Here is a 24597-nt window from a genome sequence, read left to right as displayed (position 1 = left end):
AAGACATTCCTGTCCGGTCCTCAGCCGCCTCAGCGGAGAACATTTCCGCAGTCAGCAGGCGCAGGGCCCTTTTTTTTTTTGTTCCCCGTTTTTGCGCCCCACCGGCGCGAGCTTTCCCGCTCCTCCTCTCCTCCTGTCCCGCCGGCGTGTGCTCCGTCAAGGTCATTGGAGATCAGCGAAGAGAGAGCGCCGCGTGGAGACGCGCGGCGACCACGCTTCTTGGGGAAAGAGAGAGAGAGAGAAAACGCTCGCTCGTGGGCACATCGTGGGTCTGGGAAAAAGAGAGCGCTCAGAAAAAAAAAAAAAAAAACGAAGCCCCGAGCGCCGATCTTTCTCCCTGCTCTTTCTTTTCCCTCTGTCGTTCCTTCTCAGCCGCGTTGACTGCCGCTCGCATAGGCTTCGCTCTTATCGCTCCATCTGCGCCTCGCGTGTTTTTTTTTGTGTGTGTGTGCCTGTGTTTCAACGCGCGACGTGAAGCAGGCCAGCCAACTGTTTTGGCAAGGCAGGCCTTGAAGTGGCCGGAGATTAATGTCCGGAAGATTTAGATGACGATGAGTGCTTGGACGACGCGTTTCGCGACTTGTCCAATTTTCTCGGCGCCGTTCCGTCCGAAGTGACTGTTGAGGACTTTAACGCTGACAGCGAAGTTCAAGCGGTAGCTGGCGTTCAAGACGCCGACTCCAGCGACGACGAGGGCAACTGTGTTGTCGAAGAAACGCGTCCGTGCGCAGCCACTGAACTGGCGTCAGCGTTAGCCTGATTCGGCGCTGTTGCGGCGAGATGGAAGGCACTGTGCTCTCGCACCTGGACAGTCTCGAGAAGATCGAGGCCAGTGTTTTGAACTTCGTTTCCCAGGGGAAAAAGCAGCCCAAAATTAGTGATCTTTTTTTCCGCGAAATAAAGCGCTTTCACATTGCGCGCCCATACTATGTGATTTGCGGCTGTTCCAAACGGTAAGCCACAATTTGTTATGATCGGGAGTGCAGTTTTAGCCTATATCTGTATATCGAATTTTCGCTATATCGAACTATTTTCCGATCCCCTTCGAATTCGATATATCCGGGTTCGACTGTACTGGCAGTAGTGTTCAGTCTAGCGAAGAACGGGGTATAGACCCGATGCGTATTGAAACTCCCTTGAACATCGTGCAGATGTTTAGGATGTCTGCAGGACATCCAAGGGAAGTTCAGTGCCCATCAGGGACCGCCTAAATATGCCTGTGGCAATAACCTACCCTGCTCCTAGGAAGGTAGATCAAATAATAAAAATTCGCTGTGGCTTAGCTTGGTTAAGCCCTGTAATTGCGAAAGCAATATCCGTACGTACGCCATGGTACAGCTGGTAGTGTAGGTGGTGCTTGTGGTTAGACTTGTGGTGATGCATCGGTTATATAATCCAAACCAATCCCATGCAATCCAATCTATTGCAATCCATTCCAATCAACTCCAATCTAATCCAATGTAATCTAATCTAATCAAATCTAATGCAATCAAGGTGAAATTAAGGTCAATGGTGGTCACCGCCGCGGCACGGCAACGGCGTGAAAGTGCAAGTAGTATTGCTTTCGCAATAAAAGAAAATGTCGACTCCCGATAATTTGAAGCCGCTTAATTGGAATTTTCGGTTAATTAGAAGAGATGTGGTGGTCCCGACTGTTTTATATGTAATTCTATGGAAATATCGCTCAATAATTCGAAGTTGAAAAGCTTAGAGTATCGTTTAATTAGAAGTTATTTTTCAATCGAGAATCACGACGACCGCCATTTTGATATTATCATGGTTGTCAGCACCGCCGCTTTGAAACGAACAAGATACACCGATGCCATCGTAAGCGCCCGCAGCGCCGCTAAACTCAAAGTGGTGAGATTAGGCTTAGCGCGTGCTGACAAGTCGCGTCGCGACAGCGTCACTAGGCTCATTTCTTTGCTGCGACCAGTCTCTCTCTCGTTCGTTTCGCGGTTGGTTCCACGCCAAGGAGGATCTCGTCGAGTGCAATTTGGACTGTTGTTTTGACTTGGCACGCAGCGGTTCTACCAGTCATGACGACTCGTGGAAATTATCGCACGCTTGACTTGGCGACGAAAGTCGAGATTTTGAGAGAAGTTGAAAAGGGAGGCACCGCCAAGCAAGATATCACTCGGAAGTATGGCATTAAGCCTAACACCCTTTCCAACTTTATCAAGAATAAACGTTCAATCCTGGATGCGTTTGAGCACGACACATTCAAGATGTCGCGGAAACGAATGCGCACAGGTGCCCATCCAGAGCTTGAGAAGGCCCTGCTGGTATGGATTAGGGAAGCGCGAAATAACAAACTTCCTCTCAGCGGTGAGATCGTCGCAGCGAAAGCCCAATCACTCGCAACGATGTTGGGGATTGAAGAGTTCGCCTCGTCTGATGAATGGCTCACACGATTTAAGGATCGCCATGACCTGGTGTTTAAGAGCGTCTGCGGTGAGAGGGCGTCTGTAAACGCGGAAACATGCTCGACCTGGAAAGAGGAGAAGCTCCCCGAGTACTACTTGGCCGAGTACGAACCGGAGAACATATTTAATGCCGACGACTGTGCCGGGGGCAAACGGAGCAAGGAGAGGGTGTCTGTGCTTCTCGCGGCCAATATGATTGGCACAGAAAAATGTCGCCTGCTTGTGGTGGGGAAGGCTGCCAAACCAAGGTGCTTCAAAGGTGTGAAGACACTTCCTGTCGACTACGCGTCGAATAGAAAGGCGTGGATGACCTCAGAGTTATTCAAAGATTGGCTGATGAAGCTGGATCGGAAATTTGCGTCGTCCAACCGGAAAGTGCTCTTTCTTGTGGACCAGTGTAGTGCACACATGAATGTGCCGACCTTGAGCGCTATACGCCTTGCTTTCTTGCCTGCGAATACAACGTCTGTCCTGCAGCCCATGGACCAGGGCATAATAAAAAATGTGAAGGTCCTCTACAGGAAGCACCTGCTTGAGCGCATGATTTTGTGCATGGACAACTCCTCACAGTACGAGGTGAGTTTGCTTAGCGCCATTCACATGCTAGCGCGAGCGTGGGATCGCGTCAGAAAAGAGACGGTTGCGAACTGCTTCAGGGTTTGCGGCTTTGTGGCAGCTGCTTCGGAAGATGCCTCTCCTTGTACTGCATCGGGGGAAGAACAAACAGGCGAGCTCGACGGCGCCGATTTTGGCGCTGCTCTGGGTGACATTCCCTTCGAAGACTTTGTCGCTGCGGACAGTGAAGTCGAAACGTGCGGAGCCCTTACGGACGGCGAAATTCTGCAGATTGTTCGGCCCAGCGAATCTCTTGACGAGAGTGACGTGGACAACGACATCGAAGATGAGCCGCAACCAAGGGCTGCCGATGCAGCTCGGTGTTGTGGAGCGCTTTTTCGCTGCAGAAAGTAACTCGGCGGAAGCATTTAAGCATATCTATAGTCTGCAAAACATGCTCTCTGCTGCACGATTCACTAAGCAGAAGCAGCGAAAGGTTACGGACTATTTCTCGTGAGCTGACGCGATTTCACTGCAAATAAAGAGAATTTTTTTGGTGCCTCCTGCTTAATTGGAAGTTTTTTGGCGCCCCCGTGAACTTTGTATTAACGGGAGTCGACTGTAACAACCAAGCACTTGTTCAGAGGAGGTGTGAGCTGCTTGCAGCACATGGGACACAAGAGCGTGGTGATCACTGTTCGTATGGCCGCTATATCTATAAAATGGCAGCCAGTCAGCACTCCGGGCCCCTGCTCATGTTGGGCGTCGCACGTTCAGAAGAATCGTCGCCGTCATCACAGTCAGAACATCAGAGTCCTCAGCAAAAGCAGTTAAGATTCCTGGTCTTGACGTGGTAGCATTGAGGCTTCGTCTAACGAAGCTGCTACACAACACAAACTTCGTAGCTGGTATTCTTCCAACAAAAAAGTATGCACGACGAAAACAGAGAAGCAGAGTGACTAGATTCAGCGCCGAATGCAATCAAACGTAGTCTGACAAAGCAAGCCCTAAAATGGAGCGAAGACATTTGAAAACATCATGTGCTTTGCGGCAATCACAGCTCAAGTTTTGGTTTGCTAGCCAATCAGGGCTCGCCGTCTTCAGATTTTTGCATTTGCTTCTTCGCCTCACTCCGCTCTCGATGGAAGCGCATGCGCTCGCTGGAAAGAGGAAGAAACGACGCTTCCTACAAGGGTACACGCTCCACACGCGTGCTTTTAAAATGGCAATTGCAGCCCTTTTGCCTCAGCCTGGAACAGCGTACAGGTGCTGCCAATCTTTCAATAAACAAGAATTTCTTCGCTTCTAGAGCACGCCAGTGAAAAATATTCAGCCGAGAGGTTCTTTATTAGTCCAGGCATTAAAAACAAGAATACTTCAAAAGCTGCTCACGGAGCCGGCTACTCTGTCTGAAAGGTTTGCACCGGTTTGTCCGCACTCACACTGGCCGCATTTGTTTTTCCAGTCCCGGACCACTTGCTGACAGGTCTCGGCTTCCGCTCTGACAGGAAACAGCGTCATGGTCACATGACCTAATTGCCATAGGCTGCTTGCGAACTCGCCGCCAGAGCCGGGCTCCCCCTCGGTTACCGTAACAGGAAGCTGTCATCTGCTAGCAGACGACGCAAGCTACGGCCACCACGACGCCGAAGCAACGCCGTGCGCTCGATCATGATACTGAGTCGATTTGAAGACCGCACTGTCAGTTTAGCGTAGGTACATTACAGAACTCAGCTTCGGAGGTATGCTCGCCGCTACTGCTTGCGGCGAAGTTCGCACAAAGTAGCCCAACTTGTTGTGGATAGGCAAATAGACGAAAGCGTCCGCGAAAATGTTGACAGCAAGTGCTACAGCTGCTCCAGTATACGAGTGGTTCACCTGCGATGCTTTCAGGTAAGCGCGCAGACAGCATGTCGCAAAACAAGCAAACAAGAACCTCTTGACGCCACAAGCAAACAATACCGTATTTACTCGCGTAATAGGCGCACTCGCATAATAGGCGCGCCCCTAGTTAGGGCGCGAAAAATCAGATTTTTTTATTTCCGCGCATAATAGGCGCACCCCGAACTTGGCACTGTGATCAATACTGTATTTATACGATTGCAAGACGACGCCTCGCCACCCCCCGCTTCCCAATCTTTATTTTAACAAAGTTTTTGCTGAACTGACTACTAGTCTTCACTAGTGCTGCTGCCGTCGCAGCTGCTGCGGACCCACAGCACGTACAACGACATCGCGTAGAACAGCCGCACACAGTTTTCAGGGATGCTCACTTTAAACGTCTGTTTGGAAAGCTTCATCTCCAGCCGGAAATCTTCCCGACTTAGGCCCACGAAAACTTCGGCGCTTTGCGTCGCGTACGAAAATTTAGGGATGCCACAGTCGCACCTGCCGCACTTCTCGGCCACGTCGTATTTTCCGACCTGCCGCACGCTTGCCGTGTTCGAGAGCAAACTCCCAGCCGTGTAGCTGTTAAGGTGCTTGCCCGTGGAGCTAAAACAGCAACGCTCCGCGGCAAAGCCATAAACCACGATGAACAATCGCGCTTAATCCCGGCACATGACAGCAACAACAACAAAAAAAAAAAAACGAGCTGGAGATGCTGATGGAGATATAGATAGCGAAAGCTCGCGGCGGAGGAAAATGATGATAATGATGATGAGCATGGCCTTGTCTGGAAGCTCCTGTGCACATGTGTGGCCACCGCGATCAAGTGCCCGTTGCGCGCAGCCGGAGCCGATCGCGGAGGCCTCGGCGCGTGCATTCCGAAGGCTATTCCCGCGTGTGTCGTGGAAAGTTTCGGTGTGGCCCTTACACGGATCATTTTTTTAACATTTTCTTCGCGAGAACGGGGTGCGGCCGTACACGAGTGGGTTTACGCGGTGTGTTCAATTTTGCGAGTAGAAAAATTTCCGGAAATTTTACCCCGCGTAATAGGCGCACCCCGAACTTTGAGCCGGATTTTCTGGAAAAAAAGTGCGCCTATTATGTGAGTAAATACGGTACGCGCTCGCTCCGAACGCGCGTCCGTGTGCGGTGGATTTCAAGAAAATAAACGAAGATGCAAGAACAAAAAGTCTCCTGATGGCTCAGAGAGCAGCTACGGAACTCATGTGAAGGTTTAACGCATGATATCGTCCTCCAGGAACACGAAGAGTACGCAGAATGCACACGGAGTCTAACACAATATGGCTGCCAGCGCGGCGATCAGCTGTCGTCTGCTGCCTTTCCGCAGCCCCAAGCAGCCCGCGGACTGCCATTGGCGAAAAACGAACGCGTTGCTATGGCGATGCAGGCAGGTGGGCGGAGCTTTCGGGCTGCCCGAGAAAAACAAATAACAGACTCGAGTCCGCAAGTAGTCCCGGACAGTCCGGGACTGAAAAACAAATGCAGCCAGTGTTTGCAAACCTGGGACATGTTTGTGCTCTTAATGGGGACGTGCCCTCCTCACCTGCTGCTCGTTGGAGGAGGTGGTGGTGGCGTCCGCCACGCCGCACACCACTGCCAGTGCCTGGCTGTCCTTGGTGTTGTCCAGGGAAGGGCCACTGCTGGTCCCCTCCTCTTCCTCCTCTTCCCCCTCCACCTCCTCCGCTGCTGGGGCCGGGGGTTCCTCCTTCACCACCTCCACCTTGGCAGGGGCCACCACCACCACCGGCTCCGACGGGGCCTCCGTGCCGTGGCTGCCACTGCTGCTGCTCATGCGGCGGCCACGGCGCTTGCGCTCCGGCCTGCATACCACACACACCGGACATCACATGACACGACATGACATCCCCCCAAGTGGGAATGTGTCCCTCCCCACTCGGCGTCACAACGGAGCTTGTGTGCCCCTCAAAAAGCTGTGTAGGACCATGGCCAAGCTGGTGTACCTCAGGCACTACAACTGTACAACCACTCACGGAACAAAGGGCAAACACAACGGCACTCTGTTACCCTGTACTCTGTTATCAGTATGCTGTTATCGGCACTCATTTACCACTCCATTAAAGGCACTGTGTTACACCTCTGTACTCTGTTATCAGTATGCTGCTACCACTCCGTTAAAGGTGCTGTATTACCTCTGCACTCTGTCATCAGTATGCTGTTATCGGCACTCTGTTACCACTCCGTTAAAGGCACTGTGTTACACCTCTGTACTCTGTTATCAGTATGCTGCTACCACTCCGTTAAAGGTGCTGTATTACCTCTGCACTCTGTCATCAGTATGCTGTTATCGGCACTCTGTTACCACTCCGTTAAAGGCACTGTGCTACCTCTGTACTCTGTTATCAGTATGCTGCTACCACTCCGTTAAAGGTGCTGTATTACCTCTGCACTCTGTCATCAGTATGCTGTTATCGGCACTCTGTTACCACTCCGTTAAAGGCACTGTGTAACCTCTGTACTCTGTTATCAGTATGCTGCTACCACTCCGTTAAAGGTGCTGTATTACCTCTGCACTCTGTCATCAGTATGCTGTTATCGGCACTCTGTTACCACTCCGTTAAAGGCACTGTGCTACCTCTGTACTCTGTTATCAGTATGCTGCTACCACTCCGTTAAAGGTGCTGTATTACCTCTGCACTCTGTCATCAGTATGCTGTTATCGGCACTCTGTTACCACTCCGTTAAAGGCACTGTGTAACCTCTGTACTCTGTTATCAGTATGCTGCTACCACTCCGTTAAAGGTGCTGTATTACCTCTGCACTCTGTCATCAGTATGCTGTTATCGGCACTCTGTTACCACTCCGTTAAAGGCACTGTGTTACACCTCTGTACTCTGTTATCAGTATGCTGCTACCACTCCGTTAAAGGTGCTGTATTACCTCTGCACTCTGTCATCAGTATGCTGTTATCGGCACTCTGTTACCACTCCGTTAAAGGCACTGTGCTACCTCTGTACTCTGTTATCAGTATGCTGCTACCACTCCGTTAAAGGTGCTGTATTACCTCTGCACTCTGTCATCAGTATGCTGTTATCGGCACTCTGTTACCACTCCGTTAAAGGCACTGTGTTACACCTCTGTACTCTGTTATCAGTATGCTGCTACCACTCCGTTAAAGGTGCTGTATTACCTCTGCACTCTGTCATCAGTATGCTGTTATCGGCACTCTGTTACCACTCCGTTAAAGGCACTGTGCTACCTCTGTACTCTGTTATCAGTATGCTGCTACCACTCCGTTAAAGGTGCTGTATTACCTCTGCACTCTGTCATCAGTATGCTGTTATCGGCACTCTGTTACCACTCCGTTAAAGGCACTGTGTAACCTCTGTACTCTGTTATCAGTATGCTGCTACCACTCCGTTAAAGGTGCTGTATTACCTCTGCACTCTGTCATCAGTATGCTGTTATCGGCACTCTGTTACCACTCCGTTAAAGGCACTGTGCTACCTCTGTACTCTGTTATCAGTATGCTGCTACCACTCCGTTAAAGGTGCTGTATTACCTCTGCACTCTGTCATCAGTATGCTGTTATCGGCACTCTGTTACCACTCCGTTAAAGGCACTGTGCTACCTCTGTACTCTGTTATCAGTATGCTGCTACCACTCCGTTAAAGGTGCTGTATTACCTCTGCACTCTGTCATCAGTATGCTGTTATCGGCACTCTGTTACCACTCCGTTAAAGGCACTGTGCTACCTCTGTACTCTGTTATCAGTATGCTGCTACCACTCCGTTAAAGGTGCTGTATTACCTCTGCACTCTGTCATCAGTATGCTGTTATCGGCACTCTGTTACCACTCCGTTAAAGGCACTGTGTAACCTCTGTTATCGATTCTCCCATTGCCCCGACGTAAAATTAAGCCATATTTAATGATAAAATTATCAGCAAAATAGCGGACACGACAGAACTCTGGCCGCCTTGAAGATGTTTACTATCAAAATTTAGCTCGATAAAAAATTAAGCACTTCGAAGCGAATGACGTGAAAACATTGCAAACAGACTGGCATGGTGAGATCTGTGAGAGAGTGTTGCGTACGGCCTTGGCCAGTATGCAATGCGCAGTATGCTATCCTTCAAGCCTTTGCAGAATGGTGCACGGAGGGAGGAGGCGAAAAGAAAGAGCGAGACTCACGGCGTGTTGGACGACGGAGTGCCGCTTGCCTTCCGTCCTTTCCGGTTGAGTCGACAATCCTCCTGGCCACACACACAGGTGACACGATGGATGCTGCGCAACACAGAGAGAGAAAAGAAACTGAAGCAAGCACACCGAGGTCTACAATCACACCATCAGCAAGACTTCCTTCCCATGGGGCCAACATATTGAATCCGCTAGTCTGGCTGGGCCAAAACTTGGGAAGGGGGTGTCAGCAGACTTTTGAGATGCCTGTGGTCAAGACCATGAACTCTGTTAAAGCAGATATAAAGAGGTGTGTGCATATCAAATTTTTGATTGAGAAACAAATAACAAAAATTTGTTGTGAATTAAATACTTTTGAATAGTTTTGAATACATGTTATCCTGGATATATCAATCTCAAAGGAGATGTCTACAAGTTCGACTATTGAGGATTTGATGTAACACGACAACAGATTACCTTATCTGTAAACTGACAACATGTAATATGGTGTACCCACAGAAGTGGTGCGCTTTCCACAATGGGAAGTGCTTCAGAACCATCCACTGCCTCTTATAACAGATCTACTCCCGTAACCAGTACACCATTAACAAATCAGTCTCACAAAAAAATTAACAGTTTATTTCCACGGTGCCCACAGCAGCTTCGCGAGCAAAACAGGCCTCGCGAGAGCCACTGCAAGCATTCGGTCATCAAAGTTGGCTTCACCGCATGACAACCAGTGCCCTGAACGCCAGCTTCCCTGCCTGCCCAACAGCGGTGTTGCGCTGAAAAGTGGTGCCACCATCTGCTAACCTAAGTGGCCATGGAGACTAATCAGGTTTTGAAACTGTGTTTCACAACTGGTCTAATCAAAGAGCTCCGATGACCCCAAACTGCAAGATGACCCGGAAATGAGTGCAGAACATGGATAATTCCCACAATCAAGATAGCACGGAAACGACGTGCTGAACATGGATAATTCCCACAATCAAGTTAAAAACTGCGCAAAGTGGTCTGCTCAAAAGGCTAACGTGGCTCCAGAATGGCCGAGAGCAACCATGCCTTGAGAGGGGGACCCCTCCAGTCCTCACCAGTGGCGGTAGTCGAAGTCGAAGGGGATGGTGAGCTCCTGGCCGGGCCCGATGTCCCGGGAGGCCACCAGGTAGAGCCGCAGCATGCCCCCCTGCAGAGTGTGCTGCACCCGTGCTGTTGGCCGGCACGAGCGGCGCACAAACCGGGCCTCGTTGCCGTAGGCACGGGCGTCAACGCACACCCAGCTGCCCTCCTCATCCTTGGGGAGGGCATCCCCCTCATCCGCGCAGCACAGGCCCTTGTAGAAGAACACAAACGGGTAGAGCCTGCACAGGGACGCCAGCACTCAGTTCCAGCACTTAATTCAGAGGCACGAAATGCCAGCACTTAATTCACACTGCATAGAAAGGGAACCAGCGAAAATAGACGCAAGACAAGAACAAAGAGGGCACACACCACAACGCTGGACTTACAACTAATTTGTTGCGATGAAGAATTGCTCATTTTAAAAGAATTTCCTGCCTGCGCACACACCCTACAGACAATACACTTCGCGCACCACATGCTGACATGGCTAATATAACGATAAAAACTTGCACTCCTTTTCGGTGATAATCACAGACGGCTCACTGACGCATTTCTGCTTATTCTTTCTGATCATGAATGGCTCCAATAGTAGCCATTATAGTAGCCATGTCACCATGTGGTGCGCGAAGTGCATTGTCTGTAGGGTGTGTGCGCAGGCAGAAAATTCTTTTAAAATGAGCAATTCTTCATCGCAACAAATCAGTTGTAAGTCCAGCGTTGTGGTGTGTGCCTTCTTTTGTTCTTGTCTTGCGTCTCTTTTTGCTGGTTCCCTTTCTATGCAGTGTGAACCAACTAGCCCAGCAGTTTGCACTCCTGAATTAATTCACACTCTTCTACTGCCACTGCCACCTCATGCACCAATTCAATGTCGCTGCTTTGGCACAAGCTTTAGAGATCTCCTTTCTTCCTGAGACACCACTCCCACAACTACTACTGTAAAATTCGCAGTCACGACCACGATTGCTACTGGACAAGACTGCTGCCCATGAACCCCATGCCTCCGCACTGAGCATACTGAAATCTGCGTACTGAAATCCGTACAGTTAAACAATGTCAGTAAGTTTAATAAAAGAAGAAAGCACATTACCGAGGAAAACGTACGATCAAAACGGCCTAAATTTCAGAAATGCAACTTTTGATTGAGGTACAAAGATATTAGGAGTGAAATGGTTCTAGCTCCCTTTGTCAGCGAAGCGCAGGTGACCCAGGTGCCAGAATGGAGAACGCTGAGCCAAACCTAGATGAACTTCGGTGATGCTTTCAGTCTGCCTGGTGCTACATAAGCCTCATAAGCAATGAGGGAAGCCACCATAGCAGTTCACCGTCACAGCGGTTGTGCTTTCTGTGCTACACTCCATGGACCAGGCACATCTGTAGTTGCAATTCTCAAATGCTTCCCCTCCTAGCACCAAAGCCCTGCAGAGAAGCCACTTTGGCGGGTGACTGCCACTGCATTCCAGCTTGCGTCGCAAGCCCCCACCTTCAACCCATTTATATGTTTCCACATGTGCAACTCGTTGCTGAACATACAGTGAAACCTCATTAAACCGTAGTTGGCCAGAACACGGAAAAAGTACGTACTAAATGGTAGTACCGCTTAACAGGAGTAGCATAAAATCGCCCACTTACCTGCCAAAAAACAAAACCAGAGATCAGTAGTAGTTGAAAGAAGGAAAAAAAAAAACATGCAGCCTTTATTTGCGCACTGAAAAAGTCGGCAATCTTCGTTTGACGCTGCGGTGTTCTGGCAGCGACAACAGCAGCCTCAAACTCATTTAGGCCGTGAGCCAGCTTCTCAGCCAGTCCCCTTTTTTCAGCGAACAGCCGCATAACGTTTACGGCGCCCGCAGCCTCTGCCACTGTTGGGCCTGAATCACCCTCACTTTCCACGAATCACCCTCACTTTCCACGTCATCCTATCACTGTCTGACTGTCTGGAGCGCAGGGTGCGCGCTACCCGCTCGAAAGTAGCGTGGGGAGGAGGTGAAGCGAGCGCGGCTTTGGCCGCTTATCTGTTCTTTCAGCCAGCCTCGGCTTCACGGGGCTTCACGGTTGTTGCTGCGACACCACACGCGTCTTATCTTTTCTCTTTATCTTTCCTCTGATCTTTTAACTCTCCTCTATCTGCACTAGGCAGCGGTGGTGGCTCGGCTGAGCCAGTAGGTAGGGTGCAATTTCCTTTCACCCTTCTCTCAGTCGCAACAAAACAGCAACAAGCAGCGCACGACTGCTGCGACACAGCAAAGCACAAAAAAAAAAAGCCGCCTGCTGCTTCGGCCCGCCGCTAACCTCGCTTCTCTCGCCCTTTCTCACGCTGCTGATGACGATGACCATACGGATCGCCTATGAGCAGTACAGTAGCGCCGCTCGTGGCAGTATTTTTTTCTTTTTGCTCTCGGCGCACCGGCTTTGCGGGCTGCGGAGTGAAGTCGAATTAACCGACGCACGACCAAATTTGTTCGAATTAACGAGAGTTTCACCCCATAGACTCTTATGTATAATTGTAGGGACCTCGCGTGCGCGTCGAGTTATCCAATTTTCCGAATTAACGGGGGTCGAATTAACGAGCTTTCACTTACCACGGTGGTAGTTTATGGCCTCCGCGATCGGCTCCGGCTCGCCGTCGCGGAGGCCACGGGTAGTTATTGCTGCCGCGGCAAAAAAACCCCCAAAGATGGCGCTAGTTGTATGATTACCAACTTTGGCGCCAATTTGTCATTAGCTGTGTGGCTTGCCGTCCCGTCGGCGGTATTTAGGGAAGATTGTTGCGCCGCTAGCCGAACCGTCCTTTGGGTCGGTGCTACCGGCGTGAATTCGTCACGCGCGAGTGCGTTGAAAAGTGAAAATGGTACGTGCTAACCGATACGACCGCGATAAGCTGGTACGGTTTATGCGGATGCAAAATGCAATATGTTCAATGGGTGCTCAGTTGGGGACTTGACTTTACTACTTTTAAAACGAAAGTACTGTTTAAGCGGGTACGTTTTAACGAGGTTTTACTGTACTATATAAGACTAGAATTTCCAGAAATTATAAACGTAGTAGCTGGGAAATCTCATGAGCCAGGAACGTATCAACGAGGTTTCACTGTAAAAACGAGAATGATGATGATGTGGGCACTCCATGAGTTTGCTGCATGAAAAGGGGCAGCGGACCCACCAGGCTGCTTGCTCAGCTTTTCTTTTTTTCTGCAGGCCTCCCCATGTCTCTAACAGGCAAGTAAACTTCTAGTTTCCTCAACCTGGGGAAGAAGAAGGCGCACCTCTTCTGGAAGACCGGGTTCTGCAGGCGGAACTGTCCGGCCGACAGGAACTTGCCCCGCACCTCCAGCAGGGGCTGGTGGGCGGCCACCGCACGGGTGGCGACCAGGCGGCGCCCACCCCGGCCACCACCCCCCTTGGGGCACTCCTCCAGCCGCCAGGCACCCTCCCAGCCAGGCCGCAACACCTCCCGCAGCAGCTCCTCCTGCCAAGGGGGTCCACAGCCAGTTGCACTACTACTACACCGATGCTACACACACACACAAGCGTCACGTTTATAAACAAAGGTGGCGCTGTAGGCGGCAGTGACATGGGGTGCAGGCAAAAACGCAGCTTGCCCACACTGCGCCAAGCGATGCTGCCTTTGAGTATGCAAACACTTTGAAGAGTACCCGTCGCTTGTTGCTAAACATGCTCATTGCTGCCCTTTTGATTGTACAAATTACCAGGAGGTTTTCAATTAACAGCGTTCGAAGTATCGAGGTTTTACTCTAATCCCAGAGCACAACTTTGGCAGCGTGGCGATACAGCCAGGAAACTTTCTTTATGAGGCTCACAGCTCTCGAATTCTCCACCTCCCGCCCTAGGGTACTCAAAGAAGCCACTGCCTCTGTCCTCTTCATGTTCTGTCCTCGCAAGGAATGGCTGCTCGTATTTAAATGCACCATGTTTTACTTTCATGCTTGGGTCCTATACACGAAGGCAGTAAAAGAGATGGCATCACGGCAGGTGACTGCCAATGCATTCCAGCCGGTTCGGTCCGCTTGTATGTTTACACAACTGCAGCTGGTTGTGAAACGTAATGTACAACAAGGCTTTGTCGAAAATATTAACACAGCTGCCACGAAATCTAGTTATCCGGAAACGAATAAACTGGGAACAAACTAATGCAACTCTGTGGGACAATTTTACTGCCTGCGATTTCGACTGACCGAACCGAGAACGCATCAACGAGCTTGTACTCTGAGAAATTTTCTGTGTAGTAGGCACATTCCCCGAAAGGCCAGCATATCTAGAAAAAAAAAAAGGCTTAACTCGTGCTGGCGTGGTAGGAGAACGCAAGGGCCCAGCAGGTAGCAGCACTCACATGTGACCCCTGGGGTGGCAGGGTGGAGGCCAGTAGCTGCACCTCGGGGCTGTACTGGTTGGTGGGGGCACGCTCGTAGCTCAGGGGGCCCTCGGGACCCACCCAGGTGGGGCCACCCCCTCGCCAGGGGTCCCCCACGGCCGACTCCTCCACCTCATCGGCCAACTCTGTGGTCAGCCGCCGGCCCCCACCTCCTCCTCGGCTCGGTGGCACCCTCTTCACCTGCACACCACCACATGGCCCACACCTTTGAGACACCAACGACCAACCGTCGTAGAAAGCTGGCACTAGACTAACATGGGTGTTGTCTGGCAGTAACTTGTTTATTTTTTCAGGTCTCAAAAAAAAAAAAGTGGACAGAGCTGCTTCGGTTTGGTGAAAACGAAAAGCGGGCAGGTGCCCTTTCAAACGGGATCAAACCAGGAGCACTATGGTGGCTGGCTTTGAGACACAACAGCATGCAAAATGAGCATTTTTAAGAGCATTAGCTCTTACTCAACAATTTTTCGAGATGTCGTGGGGTCTGCTACCACCCTGAGATCACAGCGCCATCTGTGGCAGCAACTAGAAAATAGCACATTTCACATTGAGACTTGTAGCGCCATCTACAATAGCATTGTAGAAACAATCATATCAATTCTAGTAAACCAAACAGCTAACGCTCGTTACTTCAACGTCTTCCAGACGGTGGCGCCTTTTTTTGATGCAGTCTGGTGAGTTATTATCTCGCAATAGCTCAACTAGTTAGCAACATCTTTAAAAAAAAAAAAAAGTGGACAATTGTCAGCTTGCAGCAGCTTTCAAAAATGAAAAACAAAAGAAAAAAAAGAACAGCAATCATCACAAAAAGTGCAGAACAGACTTTTGTTTTTAACACTTTCAGCTTTCAGCAGTACTGCGGCATTTGCTACAGTCTTACGAGAGACCAGACAATAAGAAAATTGACCTACCAGCTGCACTGTACACATCTTGTAATACAATGACGATTTTCTCTGCCTTCGAGTAAAATGCATCAGACAATTACTTGTTACTTGATGGGCCTGCAAAGTAGCCACTCCTTAAAGGGACCATGCAAAGAATTAAAAGCCGCTTGTAAATGTTAGGAGTGATGCTCAGAAGCATTGACACCAAGTATGAGTCTTCGGAACTGAGCCAGCACTTTATTATGAATTTTTAAAAACCGTGTTTTTTAAATTTCGCGGGCCGTTTGAAAGTGTCTTCGTAGGGAGCCATTTTGGAACCAAAATCGGGAAAACAGATGTCACTAGTCCCATGACGTCGGCAGGCCACCACACACTGTCATTCGCTCGAGCCGCGGCAGCTACGACGTCACGGGCACACTTTCGGTAGCGGTGAAAATCGTCTGCTCGAGCCGCCGCGCCCCCCCCTCGGGCAAGCGCGATCCAGGGCATTGCCTTCGCGCATGTTTTCAATTTACCTCTGCCGCCTTTTTCTGTCACGAGTTCGAGAGCCGAGAAAGCGCAGAGATCGGAGAGACGCTGCCGACGCACGCTGCTCCTCGGGAGTGCGACAACCGGAAGTCGTAAACCGAACGTCAGCGAATGACGTATTCATGGGCGGTGCCCAGTCCCGGAGCTGTTTTCTTTATTTTTTTATGGTGCCCTGCGCGTATGTGTTGAGGGGGAGAGGAGGAGCGTGATTTTTAATCGTCTATAACTTCGTTGTTATTGATGCTAGCTCAAAAATTCTTGCGCTGGGATGATGAGTGATGGATTGCCTATCTTTACGTAATCTCGATAAATTTATTTCATAGTCCCTTTAAGCATCTGCATCTCTCACGAAAGTCTCCCATAGCTCAGCATCTTTTCAGCAACTCGCCAGCCCAGCTCATACAGCCTCATGAAAACGCAATTCTCCCGTATAGAGTTGTTCACGCCAATGGACTACTGCGTGAGTGAGTCTCGTGCACATGAGAAATGCGCTCACCATGCCTTTTAACTTGACCTTCTTCCGCTCAATCTTCTCCTTCATGGATCTCTGCAACAAGGAGAAGAGAGGGAAGCAGACGCTTGGCATGGCTACAACAGGACAAAAGATGCCAGAACTAAGACGTTGCAAGTAATGATCAGATTTAAAAACTGCGAGAAGCGTTTCATGGCATAAAATATGGTGCTGGAAAAATGGGTAACGAAGGCATAGAAGAGAAAAAAAAAAGGGGGGGCAGGGGATGATCCAGAAGAGAGCAGTGCCCAGAAAGTTCGATTTAGCTAGAATGCTGCAGGCAGCGCAAATATGTGGTTGCAAATGACAAATGTGGAAAACCGTAAATGCACTGAATTCCAGTATGTTAGCACGAAGCATAATAGGCTTGTCATACAATAGAAGGCACTGGTCTAAAAAGTACAGTACCACCTCAACAATACACTTTCAGTTGATAGACTCAAAAGCGAGCACAACAAAGTCCTAGCGAGTTGCACCGTTTTTTGTTAACACAGAACCCTGCTGTCATACTTCTCACGGAACCACAAAAGGAATACGTTCCAGCTGGGAAATGTAGCAGCTGAATACAGCACATGAAAAAATTGTATATATAGCCTCGTAACGACGGATCCGGTTTCAATGGATATAACATGCCAACCTGCCACATTTGGTTAGTTTTCCCATTTCCGTCACTGAGTTAATTTCATTTACTACAAATTCGGTTACAATGCAAATTGAAGTAGAATGGACCAAATTACCGTATTTGCCCGAATGTAACGCAACCACGATTGTAGCACGAGGGTAGACTTTGTGGGCGTGAAGAGAAAAAAAAACAAACAAAAGAACAGGAATTTAAGGTGAGGAACAATGCCGCCGTGCGCGGAAACATGAGTAAAGTTTACAAACAAAAGTACAATTCACATCTGCACCACATCCACAGAGATGTGAAACAAATACTGAGCCGTTTCCTCACCTCAATGTGTTGCTTTCAAATGAACGAGCTTTCACTGAAGAGGCAAAAAAAATAAAAATATGTATAGTTATCTATGGAAACAGATTTGGGACCAAACTTTACTATACCCGAGTTTTCACTATCTAAAAGTTTACTACAGCAGGGCTCTACTGTAGCTGGTTTCAGAGTGCAAAGCTTCGAGAAAGTAAAATTCTGCACATCCAATGAATGAGATTGCAGAGTGGCCTGTCAGTACTAACACAAGCAAAAGAAGTAAGACGAGCCCAGTTCATTAGCAATAGGGCAGCTGCCATCAGGGCACTGAGTCCCTGTGAGCGGGACTGGGGTAATATCTTCAGGGGCAGCGTACTGCCACCTGGCGGACAGGGCTGGGAGACTTTGTGTACCTTTGGGTTTGTCTGCAGCTTGCGTGAGGGCGGAGGGCCGTCAGGTGAGGACTCGGAACGCCGCCGCTTCCGCCGCACCACTCGTGAGGAGGCCCCGCGTTTGGTGGGGCTGCCGTCGGTGGGCTCGGTGGTGCAATTGCCCCCTTTGCTGCGGCTGTGCGGAGTGGTGCTTGCCTTGTCGTCAGCAGTGGCTGGGGCCGAGCCACCGTCTACTTCCTGGGCCGATTCCAGCCGGCTCAGCAGCCCTGTGCGAGGGAAGCATTCACCCGGGCTCAAGCAGCACCCTCAAGCAGCACAAGTGCAGAGCTGTCGACAGTGCTGGCGTTGCACACGTGAGGGCGACGCGATCGCTTTAATGAACTCAATGCCGGGACCCCAGTCTTGCCGTCCTCAAGCTGATTCCACCGCACCATTCTGTGCAGATTGCAGAGCGGAAACAAGCTATGCGCTTCATTCGACCCCGTGGTCAGATAACAACTAAGTCTGCAGTGAAGTTCCAGCCACATTTATGGCTACACCACACATTTTTCTTCCTTGCCACGAAAATAATCTGCAGCAAAAAGAAAAGTTGTGCTAGTTACCTGAAAGAGAAACTAATTATAGGACGAAGTTATACATGCAAGAAACAAGCCTATGGCTTGTTTCAAAAGAGCGAAACACAAAAATGGTGGTTTTGTTTACTACTGCAATTCTTTAGTTGTGCCTACAGGAGCCAGTGGGTCATGGCCCATTTTTGCCCAGTGTGTGTTTGTTTCATGCCCTACTACAGTAAAAGCTTAATTGGGAAATCCAGACAATTCAAACTGCCATTAATATGGACGCTACAGGCCTCTCACTGATCAATTTGAACGAGCTCCCGAAGGGCGGCCACCTCCCAGTGTGGCAAGGGATCGTCCAACTAGCCCAATTCAAAAGTTCCATGTTGCAGAGCTGCTTGCACCCTTCTGACATCTGACATGCCTGTGCCCACCACTCATTTATGTTTCGCGTTTCTAAGCTTTGCGCCAGCCTGCAGGGACGGCAGCTCAAGCGGCCAGCAACAGCCTGCCAACCTAACCCAGGTGACCAACATTTCAGACGCCGATCGGCGCATCGCTAGTGTGTCCCCCCCCCCCCCCCCCCCCCAACGCCTTTTCTGTTTCTTTCGCTTGTTTCAGCATGGCTGTATTCTTCCATAGCACAGAAACTGTGCCCTTGTCACGTGCCACTTCTGATGGTTGTGACGCTAGTGACGTGGTAGCAGTGCAGCTCCACCCTGACAAACTGTAAGGGATGTGAGAGGCCCTCATGATTTCAACGCAGTTCTGGTTCAATGCTTACAACAGTACGCATGCAACAAAGCCCTGATGGGAACGTAAAGAATGGTAATTGCCATGCTGTTCTCATCTCAAAATCGGGCAACTATTACCCATTATTTTCATCAACTAAATTTACCATGGCTAAATTTACCATCATAGCAGCCTTTGCCAGGTTTTTCAGGGCCATTCGAAAATTCGAACTTTTGGATAATTTGGACGTCTCTTCCGGCCCTTTGAAATTCCAGTTAACGAGCTTTCACGGTGCGGGCAGAAGGGGGGGAATCGTGCACAGCCCACACCCCGAAGCCCTCTACTCACGGGCCATCTGGTGGCGCTTGCGCGTCTGCAGGGAGCGGGCGCGCTGACGGTCCACCCGGCGGGGGCAGCAGCGCTCACACAGGTACGTCTCGGGGATGCGGCTGCGGTCCAGGCCCATGCAGTCCACGTGCTGCCACACCAGGCACCGGTCACAGCAGATCATGTACTCATCATCCTGGTTGAAGCCACTGCACGGTCCCCCACGGTTGTCAGCCCACCTTCTCAGGCGTAGCCCCTTCCCTGGCCATTCAGCTAGACTGGCCACACCAGCGGCTATGTACTCACTCGCCTGCTAGGCAGGAGCAAAGCCAAGCAGCAGCTGAGCCTGACCACACTGAAACACAGCTGCATCTGTGGCAACTAGCGTAAAAACCAGAATATAGGTCGGACCGGAATATAGGTCGGACCGGGAATATAGGGCAACCCCCCCAACTAACCAATTCTAAAAATGAGAAAAATCTTTTTGAACGGCAAAAGCGCCGAGAGACACCCTTACCTTGAAACAAATGCGACTCAACCGGCTGCACAATGGTGACAGTATTCATTTTCATTTAGATGCTGCTCGTATGATAAGGTGCTGACAAACACAAGAGGCAATGGTCACGCGATACTGTTAAAGAATTGGCCGGGTGTGCAGTACAGAGAAGGGCACTAAGTGAGCAAGCGTTACTTCAAGTCATGAGTCCGAACTTGAGTTGGACGACAACTGCTTCTCGCTGCCCATGTCCCATAGAGCGTCATCCTCTGTGCCGTCTAGCGCAGTGCTTATGCTGCATTTTCTAAAAGACTTGCGCACCATCTCTGCGGGGAGAGATTTCCACGCTGATAACACCCAGCCACAAACCGAAATAACTTTGTACAACGGAAATGCAAATTGGCGGTGCCACATCGCCGTACCGCACTGCTGCTGATGACAATGGTGATGGAGGCTGTTGAGTTTAGCCACCCATTGTTGCAAGACTTCCGTAGTTTTTCCGCCAATGACCGGTAATAAGATGGGGGTCAACTTTGTGCATGTTTTTTTGAAAAAAAGTCCGACCTATACTCCGGTTTTTACAGTAGCTGCTGGCTTGCTAAGTGAAAGTTCTGAATACGGGCTAGCATTAAAAGCACACTGCTTTAATCAAACAGGAGTAACGTGGAACTGCTTGACAGTGAAGCCTTCAGTGCCTTGCGAGCACAGGTGCCCAGCAAGGGTGTGAGAAGAGCAGAGTATTGGGACAAGCAAGAACACTTCTGACGCATGCAAACTGCACAATGTTCCTAACACTACACACCTAGAGATCAATGGCCTTCTACCAGCAGTGAACATGACATGGCCGATGACGACCATACAAACACAGGCTCAAAAACCCTCCACGAGTCTGTACAAAAATGTACCAACAAAAGAACGCATATGTGTACATAAATGTGTGGCATCATTTCGTAACCAAACGAAAGTGTTTCACAACAACGAGAAATACGTCATTAGATCACAGTTCTGGGGTGCTGCTGGTTTTCCAACACACAAAACCCTGCGTGGCAACAACAAGTGCCCCAAACAGCCCTTCAGTGGCCAACTTCCTTTGCTGCACACCAGAAAACTCTTTGGTGCTTGATGCAGTCAGGGAGAAAGAAAAAAATTATTTCCAGCGCCTAGTCTGCCCTTGAGCCACATTTCTACCACTCCTCAGTAGTGATGCAAAACTCGATAGTTGAGTCACTATCGATAGTACTATCAATGGTACTATCGATAGCCGTGTCGATACTACTTGTTATATATAGTGCTATCGATTCTATAAAATCAACCACGTGTACCCACTGCATCCTAAACTTCGTTTCCCGGATGTGTGGTATGGAGGTGATGGTATGAGTAACTGACAGGACTCGCCCGTTTTTGCAGCCTACGTGTCACCGAGCTCTGCAGACGTTCCCTACGTAAAGTTGCTGGATAAAATGTTAGCAGGTGAATGTCCTAGTTGTGAAGCATGTGTGTGAAAACCAATTCTGCAGCGGTTGCGTCAGCAAACCAGCACAACCTGTGCTGTTTGTTGTTTCATCGGCCGCAGTTCCACGTATTTTTCCAAACTGTCCCACGGCACTTAAAGAACCCCGGCTGGTCGAAATTTACCCAGAGACCTCCAATCAGGTATCGTAAATGTTTTGGTTACATCGCTGGCCAACAAATGTATAATGTCAATATTGGTGCTATCAATAGTCTTACCATTGACAGTTTCACTATCGATAGTCGTGCTATCGATAGCGGTACTATTGGCAGTAGTACTATCGATAGCAACACTATCGATAGTAATACTATCGATAGCAACATTATCGATAGTAATACTATCGATAGTAGACTATTGATAATACTATCGATAGTTTAAAAAAAACTATAGCCAATTTTCTGATAGTTTTGCATTACTACTCCTCAGGCAGTAGGTAACGAACACGCTGGCAGTATGACCACTGAAAACATAGGCGAGACGTAATAAGCTTCCACAAGGTGGCCGAGCACTGACCAGATGCAGCGAGTGACGCTCTCCTCGGCCGGGAGTGCCCCCTCATCGTGGTGGGCTGCCGGCTCGGGGGGCGAGGGCCCCTTACGGTGGTGAGGGGTGGCCTCGGGGGGTGAGGGGAGGGGCCCACCCCCATTGGTCAGCGGGGGGCTGCCAACGGCCACCTCCAGCAGGGACGGGGGGGAGCCCAGGGTGCCGTTGAGGCGCGGGGTGCCCCCTCCTCCTCCTCCTCCAGCAGCAGAGCCCCCCCCACTGGCAACCACAACCGGCGAGCGGGGAGGGGGTGGTGGCGGGGGACTCTGCGGGGGTGTTGCGGGCGGTGGAGCACCATAGTTGTGGTCCTGCACACAGCCAGCAAGGCAAGCAGAGAGGAGCCAGTGAATAATAACAGGGTCCGATGTGCTGCACAAAACACTCCCGTGGAGGCACAGGTTCATTTGACATCACCGAAAAAATTCCCAGGAAATAAGCCAGCTGCACTTGAGGCACATAAGACCATGAAAGCACATCCTGAAGAGCACAGGAAACTGCGTGATTTGGTTGGGATTCATAGCAGGATATCTTCTTTAAAAGCTGTAAACTTTTCTAGTTTCCCTCGCTGCTTTCTTAAGTCAATACATTACTTCACGATGACTCAATTCCCTTCTAAAGTGTGTGCACTGTCATATTTGCATTCAACCAGCCGGCTCTGCAGTGCAAAGCAGGCCCCTGCACACACCTGGTAGGGCAGGCCAAAGCAGTTGGCGTAGCCATGGTGGTGCGAGCCACTGCGGTGGGAGCTCTTGGTGGGAGCCGGGGCGGGGGCCACCGGAGGGGGAGGCGAAGCCACTGCCTCCACAGACGATGCCTCCTCCTCGGCACCCATGGACACCGGACCGTCGTCCACCCTGCAAAAATCCCGCCAGCGCATCAGAGGCCCGGCTATTCACAGCAGACTACTCACAGCCGAGGCTCTCTGTGATGCTGAATGCGCAGTGCTACAAATGCACTGTAGCACTGTAGTATGTAGTGTGCAATGCACCGCAGTGCAAGGTGCAACTGTAGTGATTGAGACTGTATACAGAGGTAAACTTGCCAGCAGTACCTTCCTCTTAGAACCTTTGATCAAAACTGCTATTAAGCCTAACTTGTTATTAAGCCTGTTTTTAAGGTTCATGACTAGTCCCCAGTTGACTGAGAGACAGCATGAGGCCTTACAGAATCACCCAGAGGGCTAAACTCCTGCAGCCAAATTAATGTCTACGAGGGTGCACCCACCACTTCACAGCAGAGAGCTGCAAGTCTCAAAGCTAACAAGGACTTCTAGGCAGCTATAATGCAAGATGCTGCGAAGTACTCTTTACCAGGAGAGTAAGAATCCAGCCAAGATTGCAGAGCCGTGCATAATATGCCTCTGCAATGCGTGAGCTGCGCGCATCGCACACTTCGACAGGCAAACAATATGGCACTCATTAACTCAAATGTCATTCCAGATCGAATAACTAAGAGCTAACGGTGCTTTCCTGGGGCAATTGGTTCATTCTATGAAACGTGTCTCTTGAGCAAAAAAGGTGAGGACAAACAAATGAAGGGACAGAACAAAACATGCCAGTTGCAAGCTGTGCATTATGCACCGTCTTTCGTGCCCCTTAATTTGCCCGCATCTGTTTTGTGCAGCAGAAGCAACATTAGAAAAGCAAGATGCCCGGTGATGCATCCAACTGGAGGCACAGCTGAACCAGAAGAGGAGGAGGCACCCCATGAGGGTGCCAGCCAGAGTACACCAAGCTCCCGATCATGGCACAATGTGCCTCTAACTCGTGTCATATGCTCCAGTTGCTAATGCAGTGCTGCAGGTCACAGTAACTGCATGTGCAAGCGGATAGCTTAGTGGAACGTCAAGGCCAGCCCACAAACTCTGCTCCTCACATTAGGTACTGTACAAGGCTAACTGCTGCTGGCTTTGCGTGCCAGAGGAGGTGGCAGCAGAGGCTACGTAGCCAACAACTAGACTATCTACTGGCAAGCTGCAACACATGGTAACTAGTGCTCCCAAGCTGTAGAGAATCACGGCAATGGGGGGAACAGGATGACGGAAGGGAGCGCCACTCACCCGGCAAGAGTGTCGAGCAAGAAGTCTGCGCCCGGCACGGATGGGGCAGGGGGGGGAGGAGGAGGCCCCCCCAGGCCCCCCAAGCGCCGGGGGGTCTGCGTCAGGGCCAGGCTCATGCCGCCCTCCGCGGCACCTGGCCGGAGCTCCCCCGCAGCCACTGTGCTGTCGCTGCTGCTCGGGGACTCCGACACGCCTGCTGCTGCTGCTGCTCGTCCGGACGGTGGCACCACTGGGGCAGCCGCAACACGGGCCCAGCGGGCAGCCACGGGGGCTGCGCGCAGGCCGCCATCTCTCTGCTGCTGTCGCCCACCTCCTCCTCCTGCCCACTACCTGCAAGACCAACAACACCCGCTGGAACAGTGCACAACGTAAGCCTCACACCCCAGCCACCTAGACTGGGTACATAGCAGGGGTCTCCCCACCCATCCCAACAGCCGCACACCTAAGCGACATTCATTACTCTGGCCATTCCAAGTAAACAGCAGTTACGAAGCAGTCAGTGAACAGCTGCTGGAGGGAGTAAGGCGACCAGTCTATTCCAGCTTTCAGAGTGCAGGTGTCATTAAGGAAAGAGCTCAGAGACAGCAAGTGCTCTTGCTTTCTG

General features: G+C 50.4%; 1 pseudogene across 1 annotated transcript in view; it reads right to left on the bottom strand.

The window, feature by feature from the left end:
* LOC149337230 (uncharacterized) overlaps window positions 1-24597 on the bottom strand; it is a 76785-nt pseudogene that overhangs the window by 39338 nt on the left and 12850 nt on the right. The window contains exons 2-12 of the transcript XR_016284388.1: window positions 23994-24323; window positions 22620-22788; window positions 21905-22242; window positions 19407-19594; window positions 17791-18035; window positions 16438-16488; window positions 14491-14712; window positions 13406-13608; window positions 10116-10382; window positions 9040-9132; window positions 6433-6709 (exon numbers count right to left, since the gene is read on the bottom strand). The product of XR_016284388.1 is annotated as an uncharacterized LOC149337230 (transcript). The remainder of the gene's footprint in view (window positions 1-6432; window positions 6710-9039; window positions 9133-10115; window positions 10383-13405; window positions 13609-14490; window positions 14713-16437; window positions 16489-17790; window positions 18036-19406; window positions 19595-21904; window positions 22243-22619; window positions 22789-23993; window positions 24324-24597) is intronic.

Source organism: Amblyomma mixtum, chromosome 7, assembly GCF_055824585.1.
Source record: "Amblyomma mixtum isolate Tamu chromosome 7, ASM5582458v1, whole genome shotgun sequence".
Taxonomy (NCBI): domain Eukaryota; kingdom Metazoa; phylum Arthropoda; class Arachnida; order Ixodida; family Ixodidae; genus Amblyomma; species Amblyomma mixtum.
The sequence above is the reverse complement of the archived record's forward strand: the minus strand, read 5'-3'. Positions and strand labels throughout refer to the sequence as shown.